Source organism: Coffea arabica, chromosome 2c, assembly GCF_036785885.1.
Source record: "Coffea arabica cultivar ET-39 chromosome 2c, Coffea Arabica ET-39 HiFi, whole genome shotgun sequence".
Taxonomy (NCBI): Eukaryota; Viridiplantae; Streptophyta; class Magnoliopsida; order Gentianales; family Rubiaceae; genus Coffea; species Coffea arabica.
In genome coordinates this window covers 63,845,683-63,864,735 of record NC_092312.1, presented here as the reverse complement: position 1 = coordinate 63,864,735, position 19,053 = coordinate 63,845,683, and the positions used below count along the sequence as shown (strand labels likewise).

Genomic DNA, 19,053 nt, shown 5'->3' with positions numbered 1-19,053 from the left:
AGACAACATGTGATTTTTTTTAATATGAATTTGCAAAACCAGCAAGTGTATCAAATATGTTTAAATATTGTGACATTGGGGATCAAATTTATTTTCGTCCAAAGTTTGGTTACCAAAACTGTTTAACGATTAAAGTGTGAGTACCAAAACTATGGGCCCATTTGAATGATGAATATTTTGTGTATTTGCATAAAATTTTACTATAACTTATTATAGAAATTGTAGAAAAACTTTTGTAGATTTGAGGGTATGGAGAAAAAATTTCTTTTTTTTTCTTTTTCCTTTTTTGTTTGTTTGTTTTTCCTTTTGTTTTCCCTTTCTTCTTCTTCCTACCTTTCTTCTCCCTTCCTCTCTATCACCGACAGCATCACCACCGGTAGTCGCCATCGCCTCTCCCTTCTTTTTTCCCTCTCTCCTCCTCCCCTCATCTTCTTCTCCTCCTCTTTTCTGTCCTCCTACCTCTTCCTCCTCTTTTCTCTCACCCTCATCCTCCTCCTCCTCTCCTTTTCCCTAACTCTCTCCCCTTCCCTCGCCCCCATTCGATCATATGGCCAGAGAGGGGAAGGGAAGGGGCAGGAGCGTTGGGGAAAAGGAGAGAAAGAGAGGAGAGAGAGAGAGAGAGAGAGAGGAAGAAAGATAGGCCGCTTTTTGGGGACCTATTCTCTTAATAGGCAGCAAAGCAAAATAAGGAAAGGAACAACCTAACTAATGAGTGCCTTTTGACTCATCAAAATAGCCTCGCTTGCTCCTAAAATTTGCAGTGAATTTAGCCACCATCTCCGGGCTTGGGCTTTGCTTGAGCGTAGTCAGCCAATTTCGTGATTTTGTTTAGCTTCTAACCTTGTGATAAGAGCGACCCTGCGGCTTAGTAGCACTGGATTCCTTACCCATTCTTTCTCCTCCTTCCTTTTGGCATCTCAAGAGGAGAGGGGGAAAAAAAGAAAGAAAAGGAGATGTTAGTGCCAGCTTCGGTAGGCGGCGGAGGTGATGGTGGGTTGAGATGGGGGGAGATGAAGAAAAAGAAAGGAAGAAAGAATTTTTTTGGGTGTATTTTTGGGTATTTTGAAGTGTATTATAAAATAGGTAAATCTTATATATACTGACAGTATATACTATCACAGTTGGATGCACGACACATATGCAAAATTTGAATTTTAAATTCAAATTCGAATTATGTGTCTTACATCTAATGATGAAAATGTATACCCTATCAGTGTATAGAAAATTAATTCTTTTAAAATTTTGAGAAGTTTTATTTTGCTCGTGTAGTTAAAGTTGTTAAAAAATTAATAAAAGAAAAATTGGGCAAAATACTTGCCTTCAAAATAGGTTCATTATTTTACTCTTAAATATTACTAAATTATCATATGTTGCCCAAAATCATTTGCTTTTCCCTGAATTGTTTAGATTTATGTCATTTTTTTTTTTTTGCAAATGCTAAATTTTATTGATCTGCAAAGAAGAATACACAAGAGAGGAGAATACCCATACACACAAACAACAACATTGCAGCTACTTAACTAACAAGGAAGTAGGAAGTTCTAACTCAAAAACTAAAGAATTTTTCTATGTTGGGAAATAATAAACTCCTCGTGTCCTAGGGGTTCTAGATATATGTTTTATTTACTCCATTTTTTGTTGAATCAAAATCCGAAGTGGGACTCCCTCTTTTCTAGCGATGATAATAAGAAATAACACATTTGGATTCAAACATCAAAAGGACTGCTGTTAGTTCTGTTAGCTTTGATGACTAAAATTGACCAAAAGGCTATTTTTACATTTTCAGAGAGTCAAGGGCTAATATGATTTTTTTTTCATGAATAATTGGAGGGCCTAAAATAAACAAATATGAAAACTCAACAGCCACTTAAGTTGTTCTGCCATTTGCTTTTTCAAGGTGGCTTTGGACACAACTCTTTCCGCGTATGTGCCTTGAAGGGGTTCCAAGGTCTTTTGCACAAATTGTTGCCCTATTCTCAATTGCTTGTCGCAATTCAGATACTTATTTAAATCGCCAGCAGATAAACTTGCCAATAATATGAGTACAATTATTTCCTATGAATTTGCTCATGAATAGATGATGCAACTGACATGTAAATTGTACTTGGTCTACTTTCTTTTCTGGTAAAAAATAAGATAGGAGTCTATTAGATTATCACTGAGAACTTGACAAGGAATTATGTGAACTTTTTATCCCCAAAAAAAAAAAAGGAATTACGTGAACAATATGGCAGTTACATTGAGGATAACTTCTATACTATATACAAAGGGAGAGCAAAGGGTTTAATGTAAACATTTTATCATCACTTTATGTACTTTCATTTTTGCTCTTATAAAAATTTAATTTTAATTACCCAAATGCATGTTATCAAAATTACTACTTATAAGCATTTCTTAATTTACTATTTAAACATATTCACTTCAATGTAACCAACCAATGCAGTAACTACCAACATGACAATCATATAGTCAAAATAATTAAGAAGATTAAGATTTTCTTTAATAATAAAAATTTGCACATAAAATTCATTCACCATAAATATCATGCATTTCGTTATTGTACATACATCGAGTGTGCATTTATCACTAGTATAAATAAACCAAGAAGATGAAGTATTTTTGGTGAATCACAAATAGGGTAAGAAAAAAGATCGGGATTAAAAGCAAGAATGGAACAACAATGGAAGTTTTGTTTTAGGCGTTGGTAGCTTAATGTTGCTTTTCTGTTTACTAAAACACGAGATAATCATAAAAAGTGAGAATGAGTATTTTAACTTTAACCATTGATTAGTTGGTCGATTTAACCCTTTATCGGCCACTTCACTGTATAAAGAAGGTCATTAATGGTTCAGCATAGACAAGTCAATCGTGCGAACAGATCACTATTTATAGCATATGACCCGATTCAAATGTATTTATCTGGCAGAATTGTAGCTTGTGAAATCCTTATACAAAATCAATGAACCTTGTCACAAGTACCATGATGACCAATGGCCAATCAATGTTCAACGTTTTAGCGGGCGGCACCCCTTCTTGTTGAACGGTGAAAATCAATTTCAAAGTGGTATTGTGAGGTGGCAAACAGATGTTCGGGAATGGTACTTGGAAAGTATCAATTATCTTCCAATTATCTATAGGCAAACTAAAGTACCACATCTAACACAAAAGAAAAGTCAAAAATAGGCGAAAGAAGAAATCAACTATTTTGAGCTCTAGTAATTAAAAAAGATGATATAGTATTGCCTATCCTACTACGAATTTCAATCAATCAAAAGAACGGTAAAGGAGTTTTTGTTTAAATGGGATAGTTGATAAAGCAAATGCATGTATGGCATAGTGGGTTTTCCGACAAAAGCACTTAGTAAAAGCTTAACAAGTATGTAAATATTACAAAACCAAATTACTTTGCACTTGGTATTTTTTCCACGATCTGTTTAATGTATAGTGCACCCGTTAAACTATATTTCAAGTGATATATTTTTGAAAATGTAAAATTAATTAGGAAAAGTAAATGAATATAAAGGAGGGTCAGCAAGATCAAATAGGATAAGTATATAAATGTAAAAAAAAAAATAATTGTTAGTATATGTATGTTAGGTGTGTTAACGAGCGTTCTAAAGGCACCCATTAGAAAATTTTTTTTTTTTAAATACTCCATTTGAAGTTCATCCAAATACCTACAATTTCCTCAAATTAGGCTATGCTTGAATGTTAATTTCCGAAAGGTTGACTTTTCGGTAAAATAGACATTTACATATGGAATTTGTCACAATTTTGACTTTCTTTTTAACGTTAGTTGGGGTTTTTTCGTGACGAAAAGGTGAAGCCAATGTGCATATGCATATTGGTACTGATTCAGGAAATCTAAAGACAAGAATAGATATGTTTAAGGTGATTTTTTGGTAAATTACTAGTTTATTACTTAGAGTTACTTGTAAAGTTTGATGTAGTAGACACAGGAATTCAAAAAAATCCTTAAAATTGTCTAGATAGATGTTCCTTTTTAATTGTACATGTCAACATTCTATATAAAGTGGTTTTCATTTCTGAAAACCTAATTAGGAAGATAATAGATGCGAGTGCCGTTTTCTTAAGACAAGTTGGTATATAGTGTATGAGTTTCCCACACATAATTTGTTGAAAAAACAAAAGAAAGTCAAAACAAAACCTATACAGAGCCAAAAAAGTAAAATTAAACTCAATCCACTGTGATATATGTACTGCTCATAACTGTTACTTTCCCCCCTTGCCAACTGTTCTTGCGTAAAACCCAATGTAACAGCATAATTTAAAAAAGTCAATTTTGTGGTCCATTTTCTGAAAGCTGCAAAGGCCTGCCTGCATTCTACACACATCTTCTTTTCCACATAAGGCCAAGGAATTTTTCTTTAGAGATAAACGTTGAAGAATTTTGATCACTCCAATGTTTCAGTTTCCCAGAATATGCTGGTGATTGGAACCATAAGCAAAAGGGCATCACTTGCTCTTTACGTCATTGCAGCTTTATTCCTAAGTTCCCAATAAGACAAATTGAATTTGTTGCGTCCGGTCCTATTCTCTTCTGCTGCATGCGGCTTAGGTTTACCCTACCATGATGTTCTCACACGCCTAGACAAACAAGAAATAAACATCGAGCCCCAAACAAAAAGGTGCAGACGCCGATTTCATCACTTTGATTAGTCTTATGCTTTTGTGGGGTTGCCCACAATTTGACGTTCAACAAAACACATACCAAACTTGCTAGCTAGTTTTACCAACCAAACAAAAAAGAGTCTATTGAAGTTGGAACTATGGAACCCAATAATTATATGCTTTGCAATTTTTTTTAATAGTTTGGCAAGATAAACATGAGCAAGGTAGTAGGTGACGACGTGATTTCTTCACGTTTTCAAAGAAAGTTAGGCTATAGAAGTGATGAGATGAACTGAGAAGACAACTCATACAATTCACAAATTGGGGTAAATTGCATCATACCCAAAAGAAAAGACGAAGATGAACAAGCTTAAACACAAGAGACAATAACCTAAATGGAAGGTCTCTGGATCCACAGATTCAGTAAGTGCTAAAATGAAACAATATTAAACTGATGAGTAAGGATTCCAAAAGCACCATCCACGTTAAGGAACAGAATTCTGTCACTCAAAACCCTAACATCACCTCTGGCCTGCTTCAAGATTCTTCACATGACATTAAAAACTTGAACATGAGCAAACAACTATAGACATAATTAACTAGGACCACATTATTCAATACCCCTACCTTAAAAAACAAAAAGCGATAATTTTTTGTATAGTCTAAGGGGTAAGTAATTTTTTATACTGTCAGATATAGATGCATGTCTCGTATTTAGGAATAGAACTTCAAATATTACATAAAGAGAAGACATACCATTATAAAGCTTTTGAAGGAGTTCATGAAATTCCCCCAAGGAACTATTCAATTAGGGTATATGGGAATAAAGCGTGCTCATTTTATTCACCAAAAACCCAAAAAGATAAAAAAAGAAAGAGCTAAAGAGGGTATCCTCATGCTCCCATCAGTAGGTGAAACTACCGCATGATCTGATCTAGCCTTGAAGGTGAAGGAAAGATCAGATCATGCTGGCAGCTTCAACTACGAGTGGTGCACGAAAAGATTGCAGCATCCTCTTCCATCTTCAAGAGGGTCGAATTTTTCCGGCTTGGTTGGAGACTTGAGAGGCTAGAGGAGGCTGATCATGGGAGAGTATTTATAGGCCAGAGACTTGGGAGGAATTCTATGCCCACTTTGATGCTTTTTGCACTGCCAGTCTTGCTGCTTTTGTCCTTATGTGAAATGCGTCCTACTAGTATTTTAGGCAATTTTACTAAAAAATTGTCTGCAATTTATTGTTCAAGGAAACAAGAGTGTCTCTATTAATGACAAAGTTTATGCAAAAATATTTTGGTTTTATTGGTTAACAAATTCATTTCCAATATATATATATATATATATATATATCTAACATATATATAAAGACTTAAGATTTCTTCTCCCATATTGAACCACGTGGCGGTATCAGGGATGACATCTTTGGTTGTGACACTTGAGCGCATAACTTTCCTGCCTGAAAAGTATGCTAAGCAATAGTTCTGATGATTTGTTTCTAAATATAAATCATTTTTCAACGAAAGAATAGGAATATTGAGCCAAGTACTTAGTCAGAACAATGGAATTTTATTTATTTACACATCCTTCCCACCAAAAATTGCAATACAGAAGACTATGTAAATTCATCATTTGTTTTTGTTCTATGCTGCATTTTGCACTTCCTTGTAAATTTCTGTTCTCAAATGAAAAGTGAAATCTGTCTTACAACTTACAAGTATAGCAATTCTTTCCTTCCTTGTGCTGTTACTTAATTTCTGAGTCAAGATCATTTGCGGAGATGCAGATTAGCCAATGAAAATGAAAGCAAGCATAATCATTACAGTTCAATGAGTGAGCATGTGGATATTTTTCTATGACAGTCAATCAAATCAAGAGAGAAACTCAAAAATGTCAATTTTGCACACCCGCTGAAGATTCAACATGATGTGCAAGATAAATATTGAAAACAAACAATATTTTTAGCGAAACTTTTTTTCTCCTAAGAAGTTTTTTTTTTTCTTTCCTAAGGTTTAATGTGTTTGTATGAATAAGGATTTTTTGCCCTTTTCCTTCCCTGTTTGAAATTTTAGGATTAATCGATGAAGCTGTTCAATCCTAAAATGTATAACTTATATATGCTGTGTCTTGCTTCAATTTAATTTCCTATGTTATAAGGCACACATTCAGCTGCTAATCTAACGGTCAAAATAGTAATTTCTCTTGCCTGTTAATACTTCAATAGATTAATATGTATACTGTTGAATTAAGCGTATAAGCAAATTGCCTCCCCAAGTCCATTTTTCTTCCAATTCCGTTTCTTCTATCTTCCATTCTTTTTTTTTTTTTTTTTGGGTAGGTAGCCTAAAGAATAGTTGATTTAAGTATAATTATCTCAAGAATGTCATAAAGAAATGGAATGATAACCCAATGAGAGAACTTTAGTCACGGCAATGATGGTTGTTGATGTGGACGCACATTATTTGAAGATTTTATGCGTGATTTCCTTGTAAGAAGATGAAACTTAATGTTGATGTTGGCTATTCTAATCATTACCATGAGAAAGCGATCAATTTACAGTGCGAATTTTCTTAGTATATAACTTTTATTTTTCTAAAACATGCAAATTCTGAAATTCCTTTGGAGTTTTATTCAATGACTTTTAAAAAATTTATGTTAGCAAAGAACTTACTTTTAGCATTCTTCTCCTCATTTCTTCCAACTTCTCTCTATTTCTTTTCATCTTCTCAAAAAAGCCTTCCTTCTCGGGAGGGAAACCACCATGGTCTCCCTTTCATGAATCTTATTTTATTGTGTTTTTTAATAAAATCTTTCCTAAATTTTTTAAAATAAATGTCCTTTTTTTCTCCTAGAGGTTTCTAGTGAGAATTTTCTATTTCTCCTAGAAGTTTCTAATGAGAATTTTTTATTTTTATCCTTATTTTGTCGTTTGATCAAATTTACTTCAGATTTGGTCGTCAGACCTGAAATTTTTTGAAATTTTAGGTCTATCTCAACAGTTATCATCATTATTATTGGAGTTTGAAACCATTGCTCAACATATCTAGCAAGTAGAACATGCACATAAGGAAACTGCAGTGATTTATGTAATTATTAGAAAGCAATTTAAAAATTTCTTATACTTTTTAGATTTGTTCGAAATCATTCATATTTATTGTATACGTTATTAAATTGCAAATCTGTTATTTCAAGTACATGTTTAACCTGTCATTGGGCCAAATTGTAAATCAAATCATGTTAGACGATTTGTAACAATCCATTAATAACATTTGCTTTTTATTTATAAAAAAATTACTTTTAACGTTCAATTGATCTTATGAAGCATTTGGTGCTTGTTTCTTAATGTGAATTAGCTAAGATTTTGAGCTAAACTTGTTATGCATGATATTTGGTAACTTAAACCTAATTTGTAACAGCCCGTCCCTTAATAGTACTATTACCAGTTCAATTTGACTCAGTCAATATCAATGGAAAAATGATAAATAATAAGAAAAATTTTAGGCCTCATGCATGATCTAGCTATAAGTAGTGAAATAGTAGAGTTTTTCGCACCATTAGAGCCCATAATTATTTGCTCCATGTTTTTTTTTTGGTTGAAATTATACAATTTTGAAATATTGAAGTCCAACTGCAATCCTACCTGTAGTTAAAGATGACAATGGGTACCAACTGGGGTTGGGCCAAGTGATCAGCAGCTTAGTTATGCTTAAGCAGGTCTCGGGTTCGAAACTTTGCGTACGCAGCCACCCTTATTAGGAGACTCACTCACCACAGTCAAGTGTGCGATCCAGGTCGACCAATGGATTAGTCAGGGCAAAACCCTGGATACCGTGGCAAGCAACCAAAAAAAAAAGACGACAATGGGTAGGGTAAACCTCGATATCCACATGTGTCCAATCTGATGGTTAATTCGATTAGATAACTGATGGATAATCCGCTAGAACTTGATAAGAAAACCTTAAAAACCTACATACATACATACATATATACATACACTCACAATTGTGGAATATTAAAGTCAAATTGTAGTTTGCATGTAGCCAAGGTTGAGATCTGACATTCTTAAATTCAAATCTCTATTCTCCTCCTTTTTCCTTAAATCCCATCCTTCTCCTGCTGTGAATTTTTTTTTTTAAATGCAGTTCTGCCTTTGTTTTCCTATGACCCTTTTCATTTGTTTTGTTTCTTTCTCATAATTAAACGCACATAAAAATATATTTGGGGAAGAGACAGAAGAGAGCTGAGTGACTGAATGACCAGTGTAGTTGTCTGATATTACTTGTAAGCATTAAGCATTACAAAAAAAAAAAAAAATTTAAATTTGAAAAGGTAAAAACAAGTAGCAAGGGGACCATCCCTTTAGTTAGAGCAAGAAAAAGGCGGGTGGGAGTTGGAGTGAGGGAGACAGCTTCTATGCTTGTCAAAGTCGTCTCTCTCTTCCTCACACGTAGTAGCATCGAATACATATTTTACATACATATAAATGAAACCTTAGTTTGTTAAGTGATGCTATCAACCTCTTTTTTTTTAATAATTTATAGGGGCGGCCATTTGTAAGAACGATGCAACGTTTGCTTTCTTGATTGGTGAAGATTTGACATCAAATGGAAGTATCCAGTAAACAGCCACAAATAAGTTAACATTTGGAACACATTAGCCTGTAAAGTTCTCAATCTGACTCCAGCATTATGCAACATATACATACTTTGGAAAAAGCATACATCTTTTAATAACCTTTGTTTTTACCTTACCTACTCGTTTCCACCAAATGGGCTGTCAGAGGAATCCATTGGAGGCATATAAATATCACAAAAAAAAAAAAGGTAAAGAAAGTGAGGGGGATTGGGAAAATTTCTATTGGTTAATTAACTAAAAGCAGAGGGCCTATTAACAGAGACAGATATGCTCCAACTTTAGTGATCAGTAAGTACTATCATGTCATCCAGAATTGTTGCATGCTTCTTGAATCGAGATACACAGACAGATATTATTTAGGATTCCGTTGGTTGGACTTAGAGAGTAAAAAATTTAAAGTAACAGTAAGTATTGAAACTTTCTTTTTTATTTTTTAGAATAATAAAAGTAGAATAAGATTGTAAAAAAAAATAGTAAATCTTTTATACACTGACAGTATATACACTATCACGATTGGATGCATGATATATGAGCAAATTTTGAATTTTAAATTTAAATTCACATGAGTTATTATGCATTCAATTATAATTGTGTATACACTGTTAGTATATAATAAATTAATTCAAACAAAAAGAAAACGTTAATTACACTCCCTAGAGTAAGCCATATCAATTGAGGTCTCAACTTGGGATGAGAAATCACGGGCCGGCTATCGCTGTTGTAGGTCAAGAACTGTGGCTGCAGATCAAGACTGCTGGTGCTGGTGATTGGTGGTGCCTATGATTGACATGGAGCCAATGTTTTGAAAATTGGATCGAACCAGCTGGTTCGACCGGTTGAACCGTGAACCGGTCATGGCATTGGTCCGGTTCAATGTCACAGTTGACTTTGTCAGAAAATCGGTCAAGAACTGGTCGAACCGTAAAAACCGCGGTCAAACGGCTATTGAACCGGTTTTCAACCTACCTCTTTTTTTTTTTTTTTTTTGCAAAAATGCAACTATTAAGATTCGAACTCAAGACCTTTGTAATAGAAGACCAATGTTTTAACCGTTGCACCATCACATCCTATTAGTTTTTTTTGATAACTTATTTATATAAAGCAAACACTCATATTTCCTTTTTCCATTTTTCTTACAAAATCTCATTCTCTCATGGCTCTTTCTTTTTAATTTTCAACTCTCTCTCCCTCTCTCTCTATCCTCTTTTTTTTGTCACTCCCTTTTTAATCAAATCTCTTTATTTTTAATTTATTGATGTTTTCTTCCATCTTTTAATTTTATTTTTGTCCATTAAATTGAAAAAAGTTCAAAAAGAATTATTTTTTTAACCCAAATTATTTAATGCTACAACCACTCACTTTTATCTCATTTTTTGTTTCTTATCAAGTTTACATTTCTATTTTCGATTTTCTTGACTTCCTTCGAACTCCAAATTTCCTTTTTTAAATTGCAATCTCTAAAACGTAAATTAAAATTTAAATTCACAATATCTAAATTTTCATAGACGTGAATTTTGTATAATTTCAAAATATTGTGATATTTTTGGGTTGGATTTAGATATAATTGAAATTAAGATGAAATTTATTTGTTTTAACTTATAATTTAAAAAATTTATTTTTAAAAAATCCAAATTATTAAAAAATGTAAGGCGCAAAAACAATCTAAGAGGGGGGGTGAATTAGGTTGATTAAAAAATTTTAATTGAGTTTATGCACTTTTACTTTAATAAAAATTTACCTTCTTTTCTAGTAGTGATCAACCAAGTATATTTAAAGAAGAGAACAATGTTGATCAGAAATAAGAGAGTATATAAGCAATGAGAATTTTATTAAACAAAAAGAATGAGATAGAGTATCAAACCGATTGTCTACTAAGTTTTCCTCAAACTTGAAGACCAATCACAAGGATGAGCACCTTCTCTATGATGAGCAATAATCAACGCAATGTACAATGGAGGGATCACTTCCTCCTTGCTCCAAGTCTCACTTAGTCAAGTTAGGAAGTTTTACTATCACTCAGATAACCCTCAACAAAGCTACACTATTGAAAATTTCAAACACAAGAGAAGTGCTTACAAGAAATTCACACCACTTAGAGAACAAATCTTGCTTAGGAGACTATTTTCTAGCTAAAATATCTCTTGAGATCTTGTAAACAAAGTGTGCAAAAAGTCCCTCACTGGTTCAGAATCGTTTGTATTTAAAGAAGACCAAAAATGGGCTTCAATAATGCTTCCAACGGATAGTAGGCAGATGAAGAGTCAGCTAGCCATTGGGGCCATCGGACGTCCGACAGATGAATCACCGTCCTATCCCATCGTCCGAAAATCAGCCAAGTTGTCATTCGGACGTTCGATGGGATATTATCGTCCGACAGCATTTGCGTCCGAACGTCGTCAAAGAGTCATCAAAACTTTGCAGAATTTCTCGGACGTCCGATGCGATCGATGTGAGTCCGAAGCGTGCGTCCGATCCTCCCGGACGTCCGATGCATCCTTACGAGCGTCCGACAGAGTTTCCTTCTTGATGTTCTTCATTCTTTCGGACGTCCGACAGCTTCCTTTAGGACGTCCGACATGAGTGCTCTATTTTTGCTTCTTCTTTTGGTTGATTTTCTTTCCTTGACACCTTTGTACCTGATTCTCTTAAAAGCAAAACACTTATATTTGAAGAGAATTAGATAAACATTTCAAAGTGTTTTGTGATCATCAAAATCAAGAATAACATTCTCCCCATTTTTGATGATGACAAAACAATGGTTTGAAATGAAATTTGATGATTACAAATAGGCTCCCCCTTTCTTAGTCAATCGTAGAGCAAAAACTTAAAAACTCCCCCTCACTTGGCTACTCCACAGATTTAGAACAAAAACTTAAAAAACTCCCCCTCACTTGGCTACTTATTATCCATATTATCCGTATTTATATCTATACCATCTCTCCCCCTTTTTGTCATCACAAAATTCAAAATGTAAAGATACATTTGGAGAACTAGTAACAAAGATTTGACCATATATCCAACCATTCAGAGCAAAATGATCTTACGAGCACATCCATATTTCCAACCATTCAACCAAGCAAAATGTAAAGATTCAACCATTCACAAACATTACAAACATATGTCCAGTTTTGGACATTACAAAACACCAAATGACACCAAGCACCAGAATTCAATAGATAAAAAGAGTTCAAGATAACTATCTAACATTTAGCAAATAAAAACAGTCAAACAGAATGCAAATGATCCTAATAGGACAAGTGATCCTAAATGATAGTCTAGGAGGATCCAGTCGTCCTTCGAGTAAGCTGATACTGAGAGAGATCCTCCTCCTCAGTGTCTTCATCATTTTTAGCGGCTTTACCAACTGATTTCTTGCCTTTTTCAGATGTGGAAGGATCATGTGGTGCCACGGAAGTAGAGGTGAGGTCGATAGGAGTAGGACTCATAGAGCGAACAGGGGCTGATGAACCTGGATCATTGGAGCGTGGCTCCTTGCCAGAAGGGATTTCCTCAACCACGGGTAGGAGAAAAAGAAGACTCTTTTTATCTAGGAAGTCAGCTTGTTGCTGGGATGACATGGTGAGCATGAGACCATGTTCAAGAAGCAGAACATGTTGCTTAAGGTCTCGAAGGAGCTCAACCACCTCAGAATTTGAAGAAAAAGATGCCTTAGTGACAGTCTTCATAGGATGAATAGAGGTCAGTGCAACAGAGGATGGAGTGTGAAGAGGATCATGTGCAGCCTTAGATCTAGATTCATTAGAAGTGTCCCTCTTATACGCCCACAAATTATCCCTAAAGACAAGATTTTTGCGCTCAAAATAAGCTTTAGTGAAGGCAGAGGAAAATGTTTCTTTGGGACAAACACCAAGGATAGGTACTTTGTAAAATTCAAAAACCTTTTGAAGGAATTTTCCATAGGACAGTTTTCTACGAGAATCAGTGGTATAGCGAAATAAAAACTTGCACATGACAAAGCCAAAGTCAATGCGAATTTTTTCTCGAAAACAATAAAACAGATACAGCTCCATTTTATTTGCATCTGTTCTATGACCGTCAGTAGGTACAAGCAGATTTGAAATGATTGAGAAAGCAATAAGATTCACAGGGGCAAGGTCATTTAGTTTTGCATCAGCAGGGGCAGAAAATTTCCTTCGAAAATAGGTTAGCATTTTAGCATTATCAAAGTGATTATCAGCAGTAGGATGCTTTTCATAAGAAAAGAAATTGGCAATTTTACTTTTGCATCCTGGTTCAATAACAATATTTAAAATGGCATTCACAGTTTCATGATCAAATACTAAGTCAACCCCATTTACCCTGGATATAATTTCAGTGTGATCAGTGCCTTTCCTAAGATTGGCAAAGAATTGATACAGCATTTCAGGATAATAAACGTTAGGCATGGAAATGATATGTGACCATTCCTGGAATTCAAAGAGACTAAGAATTGACTCTAAACCAATCTTGCGGAATTCAAAAAGATTTATGGTTCGTTGAGAAATGAAACCTTTCTGGGTTATCAAGGAATGTTTTTCTTTGGCAGCAGCATCAAAGAATGGGGAGACGGTGGTTGATTGGGAAGGCTATTGAGATGAAGTTCCTTGTCCGAATTCAGGCTGAGCGGAAGGTCGGGAAGTTTGAGTCTTTACTGCTCCCCTTTTGAAGCGTTTGGATGATCTTATGACCCTAGGAGAGTCCACATCTTCATCCCTGAGTGTGTGCTTGCGTCCGGCAGGGTCCTTTCCTCCTCTTAGATTCACCATTGTATGAAATGTGTGAGAAGTATGATGCGAATGATGCACACAGTGGTATGGGAGTGACTCACACAAGAATTTTCGGTTAAAAAAGCTTTGAAGATGATTGAGCAGAGCGGTTATGAGAAAATAGGATTTTGAGGAAAATTTGGGATCTTTCGAAATGTGATGAGATTTGGTGAAAAGATTCGAAAATTGAACTCGCAATGATCAGGAGGAGTTTTTGGTTGAGTCAATTTTGGAATGAGTGCTTCAGAAAAGTACGAATTGAGTGTGAGAAGGATAAAGGTTTCCGTCCGAGTGAGAAGAGAAGAGGAGAGTTCTAAAGCAAATGAGGAGGGAAGTCACTTTAAAAAGGGTACCGTTGCACTGTCGGACGGCCGAACGTAGTCGTGCGTCCGACAGTTTCGTCCGGACAGATGTTTTCTGAGAAAATAACTGAAGAACATCATCGGACGTCCGTTCATCTACTTTAGGACGTCCGAAAGCTTTGAACAGAAAAAATTTTTAAGATAATTTTTCGATTATCCCTAATTTTGATCTTAGATGAATGAATTGATCCAATGGCAAATCTTTTATAAAGATATCAGCAATTTGATCTTTGGAGCAAACATAATTCACACAAACTTCACCTTTTTGAACAAGATCACGAATAAAGTGGTGGTTTATATCTATATGTTTTGTCCTAGAATGTTGAATTGGATTTTTGGTCAAATTAGTAGCACTAGTATTATCACAGAATATAGGCATGCAATCATATAACAATCCAAAGTCATTCAAAGTATGCTTCATCCATAAAAGTTGAGCACAACATGCACTAGCGGCAATATATTCCGCTTCGGTCGTAGACAAAGAGATTGCATTTTGTTTTTTGCTAAACCAAGAAACTAAACAATTACCAAGAAAGTGACAAGTTCCACTAGTACTTTTTCTGTCCACACGACAACCACCAAAATCCGCATCCGAATATCCATATAGAGCAAATTCACAAGATCTAGCATACCAAAGACCATAGTTTAATGTACCTTTCAAATACCTAAAAATCCTTTTAACTGCTTTCAAATGTGATTCTTTTGGACAAGATTGAAATCTAGCACACAAGCAAACAGCAAACATAATATCGGGTCTACTTGCGGTTAAATAGAGTAGGCTTCCAATCATACCTCTATAGTGCTTTTCATCCACATGATTACCTTCTTCATCTTTGTCAAGTTTTGTAGAAGTGTACATTGGAGTTCCAACTTACTTTGAGTCCTCCATGCCAAACCTTTTCAGCAATTCCATAGTATATTTTGCTTGATTTATAAAAATTCCCTCTAGGGTTTGATATATTTGAAGTCCAAGGAAGAAATTTAATTCTCCCATCATACTCATTTCAAATTCACTTTGCATAATGGTGGAAAAATCATTGTATAGATACTCATTAGTAGCACCAAAAATAATATCATCTACATATATTTGCACAATAAGAAGATCATTTAACACTTGCTTAGTAAAAAGTGTGGTGTCCACAATACCTCTTTTGAAACCATTTTCAATCAAGAAACCACTCAATCTTTCATACCAAGCTCTTGGAGTCTGTTTTAAACCATATAATGCTTTTGATAGTTTAAACACATGACTTGGAAATTTTGTATTTTCAAAACCGGGGGGTTGATCCACATATACTTCTTGATCAATAAAACCATTTAAGAAGGCACTTTTAACATCCATTTGAAACAATTTAAAACCTTTGAAGCAAGCAAAAGCAAGAAGCATTCTAATCGATTCTAATCTAGCTACGGGAGCAAATGTTTCATCAAAATCAATTCATTCTTCTTGTGCAAATCCTTTAGCAACTAATCTGGTTTTATTTCTTACAACTACACCTTTATCATCCAACTTATTTCTAAATATCCATTTCGTTCCAATGATAGGTTGATTTTGAGGTCTATCAACAAGTGTCCAAACCTTATTTCTCTCAAATTGATTAAGTTCCTCTTGCATTGCCAAAATCCAGTTTTCATCCTTTAAAACATCATTGATATTTTTGGGTTCAAAAAGAGAGACTAAAGCAAAATTGTCTATCAATTTCTTAAATGAGGAACGAGTCTTTACTTTCTCGGATGGATCACCAATTATAAGCTCTCTTGGATGATTTTGGCTAAATTTCCAAGCATTGGGAAGGTTTTTGAATGAATTATCATTCTTGTCTTCATCTTCCTTTTCTTGATCATCACGAGCTTCATCCTCCATTTCCTTTGCTGCTGATTTAGAGTTTCCTTCATCTCCAATTGTTAACTTTTCCATTCCTTCACGAACACCTACATCATCATCCTCACACGAACTTTTGGAATTGTCATCATTAGTTTCATCAAATGTTATGTGTATAGTTTCTTCTATCACAAGAGTTCTTCTATTAAAGACTCTATATCCTCTTTTGTTCTCACAATACCCCAAAAATATTCCTTCATCAGATTTTTTATCAAACTTACCAAGATGTTCCTTTAAATTCAAAATAAAACATTTACAACCAAAAACTTTGAAATATCCAACCGTAGGTTTCTTATCAAAAATCAGTTCATAAGATGTTTTATTCAAAATAGGTCTCAAGAGGATTCTATTCATCACATAACATGCGGTGTTTACCGCTTCAGCCCAAAGGTATTTTGGTAAACTACATTCATTCAACATAGTTCTAGCAGCCTCTTGGAGTGTCCTATTTTTCCTTTCTACAACACCGTTTTGCTGTGGAGTTCTTGCAATAGAAAATTCATGTATTATGCCATTATGATCACAAAATTTTGGAAAACCACAAAACTTAAACTCTGTTCCATTATCACTTCTAATCCTAACAATTTTTATACCAAGCAGATTTTGCACTTTAGCAAACAATGAAGTAAAATTCTTGAACGCATCATCTTTATGAGTAAGGAATATTATCCAAGTATATCTAGAATAATCATCTACAATCACAAAACAGTATCTCTTACCTCCCAAACTAGTAATCTGAGTAGGACCAAATAAATCAAGATGCAAGAGTTCCAAAGGTTTAGAAGTTGAAACACACTTCTTTGGTTTAAAAGAAATTTTTGTTTGCTTTCCAAATTGACATGCATCACAAATTTTATCCTTTTTAAAACTGATTTTTGGTAAGCCTCTAACCAACTCCTTTTTCGAAATTTTCTTTAGTAAATCCATGTTAAAATGACAAAGTCTCCTATGCCACAACCAAGGATATTCATTTGAAGCCTTAAGACATTTGAAGTTAGATGAATCAAGTTTATCAAGAACAACAATATAAATATCGTTAAACCTCTTACCTTTAAACACAACATTATATTTAGAGTCAAGTACAATGCATTCATGTTTTTTGAACAACACATACAAGTCTTTATCACATAATTGACTAACACTAAGCAAGTTATAACCCAAGTTATCAACTAAGAGCACATTGTGAACAAAAGTTTTACTATCCTTACCAACATCACCTATTCCAATTGTCTTAACTTTCATGTCATCACCAAATGTCACCTTTCCACTTGATTTTGATTTTAGCTTTATGAACAACGAAGGATCACCAGTCATATGCCTTGAATAGCCACTGTCAATGAACCATTTTGACTTGTTTGAGCCTTTTCCCTCATTATCTCCAATAGCCATGAAGGCCATTTGAGCTGATTCTTCTTCTTCTTCAATTTCGCCTTCGGAGTTGCATTCATTCCATGTAATCTGGAAGTTGTTGAACCTTGGCTTTCGATCAGCTTTTCCATCTTTCCTTTTCTTTAGAGAGCATTCGTTTGCGTAGTGTCCAGGCTGTCCACACTCGTAGCACTTGTCCAATTGTTTCTTGTTGAATTCTTGTTTTTCCTTGTTCCTTGCGTTTGAAGACTGATTCTGGAATTGATTGCTAGGTCTTCCCCTTCTAAACTTCCTTTTATTCAAGATTCTTTTGAAACTTTTTGTGATGAGAGCAAGATCGTTGTCATCACCATCCGAGTCTTCATCATCCAACAGAGCTGGATCATCATCACCTTGGGCTGCCTTTAGAGCTATATTCCTTTTTGCTCTCGCGTCCTCTTCCTCCTCTACTTTAGTTTTCAACTTCAACTCATAGGAGGTTAGTGAGTTAATGAGAGATTCAATAGGCACAGAATTCAAATCCTTAGCCTCCTCTATTGCAGTCACTTTACTTTCTCATTCTTTGCCCAATGCATTGAGAATTTTCCTGTTTTTCTCTACCAATGTGTACTCTTTGCCCAACACCTCGAGATCTTTGATCAAGTCATTGAACCTGCAATACATTTTGTCAATATCCTCAAGAGGTTCTATTTTAAATGATTCATATTTTGTGACCAAGATAGAATTTTTCTGTTCTCTCACGTTGTCACTGCCCTCATGAATTTCTCTTAACTTATCCCACATTTCTTTGGCAGATTTACATCCTTTTACTCTAATGGATTCATTTGAGTCTAAGGCACTATAAAGAACATTCATGACTTTGGCATTCAATGTGAGATTGGTTTTATCTTGAGCATTCAACTCAGTTCTTGTTTTTTGCTGAAACAAACCTGTATCTGCATCAAGAATGTTAGCATCATGCGGTCCTTCATTCACAATAAACCATAGCTCAATATCAATGGATTGCAAAAAGATAATCATTCTTTCTTTCCAACTAACATAATTGAAATCAGTAAACATGGGAGGTCTAGTGACAGATTGCCCATCAACAAACATGACATAATTGGTTGTCATCTTTACTCCAAGCCGATTGAGTTTAATCTCAAGAAAACCAAACTCTGATACCAATTGTAAGGCCCAAAGACAACCTAAGAGGGGGGTGAATTAGGTTGATTAAAAAATCTTAATTGAGTTTATGCACTTTTACTTTAATAAAAATTTACCTTCTTTTCTAGTAGTGATCAACCAAGTATATTTAAAGAAGAGAACAATGTTGATCAGAAATAAGAGAGTATATAAGCAATGAGAATTTTATTAAACAAAAAGAATGAGATAGAGTATCAAACCGATTGTCTACCAAGCTTTCCTCAAACTT

The 19,053-nt window shown here is 34.6% G+C and overlaps 1 long non-coding RNA gene across 1 annotated transcript; it reads right to left on the bottom strand.

Annotated features, from left to right (window-relative positions):
• Positions 1–4,085: 4,085 nt before the first annotated feature.
• Positions 4,086–5,923, bottom strand: LOC113723532 (uncharacterized). Its single transcript, XR_003457052.2, has 2 exons — positions 5,389–5,923; positions 4,086–4,608 (listed from the first exon to the last, which is right to left on the bottom strand). It is a non-coding gene; the product is annotated as an uncharacterized lncRNA (long non-coding RNA).
• Positions 5,924–19,053: the final 13,130 nt, after the last annotated feature.